Raw genomic sequence first — 6,146 nt, forward strand, 5'->3', positions numbered from 1 at the left:
CCAGGGGCAGGGGCAGGAGCAGGAGCCGGAGCTGGAGTCGGCGGAGTCGGGGTGCCCCGACGGCCCCCCACCGGTACCGGTACCCCCAGAAGCAGGGCCACCAGTGCCACCACCACGTCCCCCCCCCCCCCCGACGACGTCCACGGCCCTCCCCATCTCCGGTCTGCCCGGGAGCAGCACTAAGGAGAGAGGTGGCAGGAGCAGCGGAGGAAGCCGGTGGGCAGCGATCAGCGCGGTGGGGGTGGACAAGGACGATCCGGGCGCGAGACCCCTGGTAATCTCCTCAAGGGCGAGGTCGTCCCGGACCTGCAGGAAGGAGGGGAAGGGCCTCTGGCGGGTGATCCAGGTCTTCAAGTGGTCATAGGTGCTGCTCAGGCCCCGCAGGACATTGAGCACCAAGACCCGATCGGACACCGGATCCCCGAGGACGTGAAGAGCATCGGCCATGCCATTTATCCACCGGCAGTACTCACCAACGGAGAGGTCCCCTTGCTCGAAGGTAATGAAGGTGGCGTCGAGCTGGAGGGCGCGGAACTCGGCGTTGCCGAGGAACTGCCCCTCGAGCGCCACCCAAGCCTGTCGCGCGGTGCCGCCGTGGGTCCTGACGAGGTCCTGAAGATCTAGGAAGATGGTCCCGAAGATCCAGGACATGGCGACGCTGTCGAGGCGCAGCCACGCCACGTCCTGCACCTCGATCGGCGTGTCGAGGAGGACGTGGTCGTCGAGGGCGTAGTGGCGGAGGGCGAGCAGGACCTGGTCACGACAGCGTCCGTAGGAGGAGGACGTCAGGTCGAGGAGGACGGTGACTAGGGCCCTGATGTTCTGGATGCCGGTGGCCTGGAGGTGGAGCTGGGCGACCATGGGGTCGGTCGGGTCGTACCAGGCTCCAGATCCAGCGGGCGGGGCCTGGTGAGAGGAAGAGACGCCGGGCTCGGGGACGACGGGCCAGCCGGAGGAGACGCGGAGGAAGTGCTCCACCTCGGCGACCCGGAGAGCGGAGGCTACGCCCATGGCGCGCTCGCGCTCCAAGGCGAGGGCAGCCACACGGACCCGCTCCTGGGCCGATGAAGCCTCCGACTTGGCGGCGAGGAGGGCCGCGGCGAGAGCGGCGTTGGCCTGCTACTCGCGGAGGGCGGCGACGGAGAGCGGTGCATCAGGCGCGGCGTCAGCGATAGGCTGCTTGCCCGCAGCGACAGCGGCGCGGTGGGCCGCAGCGGCAACGACGGGATCCTGCAGCAGCTGCGCCACGGCCTAAAGCAGCTGCGCCGCGGCCCGCAGGGCGGCCGGATCGACGGCAGCGGCGCGCTGCTGGGTCCCCGTAGCCCCCACGCCAGCAGCAGGGGACCTTGGGCGGCGGCGCGCAGGGGACCTTGGGCGGTGTTGTCGTCGAGCAGGCGGCACGGGAGGCCCCTGCTCGAGCAGCAGGGGGCCGGCGGGGGCGTCTGCAGCGGCGGCGGCGCCCGCGGCGGCGGATCCCACGGCCCCGGCGGCGGCGGCGGCCGCAGCACCGTCCGGCGCCGGCTGCACGGCCACCAGGGCGGCGGCTGGGCCGCGCCAGGGGCCGGCGTCGGCCGGGCCGCGCCAAGGGTTGGCGGTGGCGGCCTGGAGTAGAGCAGGCGGCGGCGGCGCAGATCTGGGCGCGCCCAGCGCAGAGGAGGCTGAAGCAGAGGAAGAGGAGGGAAGGGGAGGGAAGGAGGAGAGAGGAGGGGCGCCGGCGGCTGGGAGGAGGGGAGGGAGGGGAGAGGAGGGATCCCTAACGCTAGACTAATGATACCATGATGGAGAGAATAATGACTTGTATTCCTCCAAACCCTAGAAGAATGGGATATATAGTTCCTATACATGGGCCTCTAGATGTGCCTCTATACATGGGCTCAATATACACCAACAGTGTGGACAAACAACTTGACTACTAAATGGCAAGTAAGAATTTGTGAATCTTCCAGTGAGAACTGTAAAATACCAGTAAGTACCCTGTCATGTTGACTAGCACGGAACAAATATATGCACAATATTAGCTTTCAAACAACGAAACAAAGTTGTTTTCAGTTAACACTTGTACTATCAGCCCATGAACATGATTGTTCAGGGTTGCTTAACAAAGCTACTGTGCAAGACTGCAAGGTGCACTTTACAAAACTTAAAGGACCACAGTTTGTTATCATCACCACACGACTCATGCTATATTATAATCCAGTTGCACGTGATTACCTTACTATATTAGCAGAAACTAGCAACTGCCGAAGTTGGCAAGTGATGAGGATCCAAGAGAGTTTCATCATCTTCTATGACGAGTACAGCTACAAAAGCACAGAAAAACCTAAACTATATCATAAGTATTACACGATCAAAATAAAACAATGACCCCAAAAGAATCATAAGGAATACACATGGATCGGAAGAACTTTATTTTAAGGCAGGTCAAATTACTGGGCAAGCAAATTGATCTTATACCTTGTTCGTATATTTTGTGGTCCCACACAGTCAATGCCCAAAGTGCACCTTGCGCAGTAGCTTTCCCTTGGTATGAGGCCGGAGCTTGAACTGTCGACCTCAGTTTGGCCAAACTGCAGTTGCAAATGGTACAAAAGGCCCTGTTTTTCCTTCTCGAGCTCCAGTCCCGCCTCAAGTCCTCAACAGCTCCTCCTCCACCCACTGGTATTCTCCTAATAATAATTAAGTCATGCATTCCCTCTCCATTGTTCAGTCTTTAATTGATAGTAGAAGAAAACGAAGACAATGAGCTGATTGTTTTTCTTAAAAAAAGGATCCGTGACAAATTCAACTTGGAACAGAATTAAATAAGACTTGGCTGTCATTATTTAATACTCATTAGACATGACATTCAAGCAGTGGATTGTACTAACTCTGCAGTAATGAGCAGATATAATATAAGTGTTGTAACGAACATGGCACCATTTATGTTATTTCGAGTGATTTTGGTGATCGAATGACAACGCAATCAATGCGACTAATGGTTTTGTTAAGAGAACATTTTTAGATCCCAGGGATGAAGTAAAAAGGTCATGCAAAGCAAAACACGAAGAAAGAACTCAAAGAAACACTGAATTGGAAGAGTTCTGCAGAAATTAGTAGCACCGGTTGAACCGATGCCTAAGCATCGGTGCATCCGATGGTTGTCGGAAGATCCGACGTCCTGGTGTTTGTGAGGCACCGGTTGAACCGACGGCATCACGACAAGCATCGGTGCATTGGGCATACTATGTTCCAGAGACGATGTCAAGCGCCCAGGAGAAGATCCTTCAGCACCCGATGAACCGGTGATCCATCGGAGCAAAGCACCGGTGTAATGACGTTAGCAGAAGAGAAGAAGGCCAACGGCTAGTTGAGTGCTTTGAGTGACCGGTTTAACCGACGGGTAAGCATCGGTTTAACCGATGATCACTGTGTCAGCTGTCAGGAGCTCAACGGCTACTTCGGGTCTTAGAGTGACCGGATGAACCGACGCTACCCCTGCCAGAGGCATCGGATGAACGGATTTCTGCTGACCGTTGGAGCAGCTGCTACAAGACTTGGTGGCCTATATATACGCCTCACCTCAGTCATTTTGAGCTTGCTGGAGTTCAAGGAAGTCAAATACACACCCAAGAACCACTACAAGCCATCCAAGAGCTTAGTGTTCATATCCTTAGCCCTTAGTACACTTTAATAGTGTTGTGTAAAGAATTAGCTCTTAGTGAGTGAGTTTGCAAAGCCTTGAGCCCTTGTGCTGTGGTTCTCTAGTGAACCAAAAAGAAGAGCTTGGTGTGCCGGCCCCTTGGAGATGTGAAGCTCGCCGGCAACATCATCGACCCTCCGACTTGGTGTGGAGCGGCGACGAAACTTTGTGCGGGGGACGTGGAGACCCCATCCTTTGTGGAGAAGCTCCTTAGTGGAACCCGGGGCCAAGGTGACCGTGATAGTGTTCACGGAATAGACTTGGTGGCCGAGTAGCAATACTCTTAGTGAGTGCTACAACAACGTGGATGTAGGTGTGCCTTTGTGGCTAACCGAACCACGGAATAAACATCCGCGTCAAGAGTTTGCTATCTCCTATCCCGCTCATTAAGCTTACGCATTTCATACTAGCAATTTATTTGCCTTTATTTTCATAGAGTAGTTTCTTGATAGCAAAGGCTATAGGTTCCTAAACTCTTTTGGGATAGGGATTTCACACTAGAACAACCATAGTTGCACATCTAGATAGCTTGTTCTAGGTTAAGTTTTGTGCAAACTAGTTGAAGCCAAAGGGGGAAATCATAGTTGGAGTCATAGATCTAAGTTTTTAGAGTGTCTAATTCACCCCTCCCCCTCTTAGGCTAGAGCACCCGATCCTTTTCAAGTGTTCACTTCGGGTTCAAATGGATTCATAAATGTTGGTCAAGACAAAATGACGACAGTACAAATGGAGTATATATTTATATTATACAAGTTTATAACACCTAACCACCGGATATGAGCACAGAGACGGAACTAAAAACATACTCTCTCCATCCCAAAATAATTGACGTTTTGGACAATATTTGAGTCAAATCTTGAGAATATAAATCATGAATAACTCTCAAGTTGTTGAGTTTGAAAATGTAAAAATTATATGAATAGATTTGTCTTGAAAAATACTTTTATGAAAGTATACATATATCACTTTTTGATAAATATTTTTAAAGAAATAAGAAGTCAAAGTTGTATTTTGGAGACCGTGTCGTCAGATTTTTTTAGGTATGGAGGGAATAGGGAAGAGATGTACAGTAGAGATTCCTCCAAGACAACTGTTATATTTAGAATGTCACTACCCAAAATGCACAATTATTATCAAGCGCAAAAGGGGAAAAACAAATGTTGAGATGGCAAAACTTCAAACAGATGGATGTACCTGTCCTATTAATTCCATCAAGTGGCTTCGATCGAATTAGCCATTTGGATGCTTATCCGGAGAACCATCGGACTACCTGAAAACGAAATCCAAACATGCGCTCTTAGAACATGATGCTACGAGTCGCCACAAACTACCAGCGCTGCTTGTCGTAGAGATTGCGGTGGTACTGATTCCTCCAGCAACCGCCCATCAATCAGACATATTCAGACACAAAGACTACTACGCCACGTTCCTTCCCCGACGCCCAAAATTCTGCTCCCCGCACACAGAAACGGAGGTTAATTTCCCGCCGCAAAACCACCGGATTACCGGAGACCGCGGCGATCGAAACGAGCAGCTCCGACGATCCCAAACCGCACGAATCGTCCCCACAAAAAGAAGAAGAAGAAAAAAGCGCCAAATAATTAAACAAGCTGCAAATCCACCCCTGCCGCCAATGCAGCAGCCGATCCGACCGAACCAAGCAGAGCAGGCAACCGGGGTTTCAAAAGGAAGCGAGGGGACCGGGTGTGCTTCCGACCTGGAGAGCGGGAGGCGGCCGGGCTGCCCGTGCCGCGGCCGCTCCGCGCGCGCCGCTGAAGCCAAGCGACCCCGCAGAGGCGCCCCCGCACTCCGCGCCCTCCGTTGCCGCTGCGTGCGGGGCGGCTTCCGGTTTGGGATTTCGAACCGGCGGTGGGCGGCGGCTTTTGCTAGCGCGGCGCGTGGGCGGGGAGCGGTGTGAGGGAGGTGGGCTTGGGCGCTTTTGGCGACACGGCGGCAGCGGCTGCCGGGAGAGGGAAAGGAACAGGGACACGTGGTGTGGGCGTCATCGCGGTCTGTTCCCTTCCCAAGTCTCCTCGGTAACTGTTTGTTGGCCCGTTTATGGACTGAGCGTTTCCTCCCGGCCTATTCAAACGTGATGGGCTTAGACTGCCCCGACCACCGAAAAGGAAGAAGCCTGCGGAAAATGGGCTTGAAGTCCACACTTCTAATGGGCCGTCCGTCAAGCTTAACAGAGAAGAGGAGTGGGCCTGGCAGTGTGGGAATACTGCACTGCGACTGCGACAGAGAAGTGCTGCAGCAACCGTGGGCGTGATGCAGAATTCTTGTGTTCTAAACACTCCGTGGTTGTTGACTTGTTGTACACTTGTACTCTCTGCCTCTCTTTTTTTTTAAGATTCTGGAAGCTTTTGAACTACTCCCTTCGTTCCTAATTATATGTCGTTTGACTTTTTTCACCTCAAGTTTAACCATTCGTCTTATTCAAAAATTTGTACAAAATATCAATTCT

At 53.2% G+C, this 6,146-nt stretch overlaps 1 long non-coding RNA gene across 2 annotated transcripts; it reads right to left on the reverse strand.

The window, feature by feature from the left end:
- Positions 1-1,960: 1,960 nt before the first annotated feature.
- Positions 1,961-5,618, reverse strand: LOC120673623. Of its 2 annotated transcripts, none has more exons than XR_005674714.1 (4): positions 5,397-5,618; positions 4,874-4,949; positions 2,455-2,666; positions 1,961-2,300 (listed from the first exon to the last, which is right to left on the reverse strand). It is a non-coding gene; the product is annotated as an uncharacterized LOC120673623 (long non-coding RNA). The 2 variants fall into 2 exon arrangements; XR_005674737.1 differs by having other exon boundaries at positions 1,961-2,320.
- Between the last annotated feature and the right edge of the window lie 528 nt (positions 5,619-6,146).

This window comes from Panicum virgatum, chromosome 1K (assembly GCF_016808335.1).
Source record: "Panicum virgatum strain AP13 chromosome 1K, P.virgatum_v5, whole genome shotgun sequence".
Taxonomy (NCBI): domain Eukaryota; kingdom Viridiplantae; phylum Streptophyta; class Magnoliopsida; order Poales; family Poaceae; genus Panicum; species Panicum virgatum.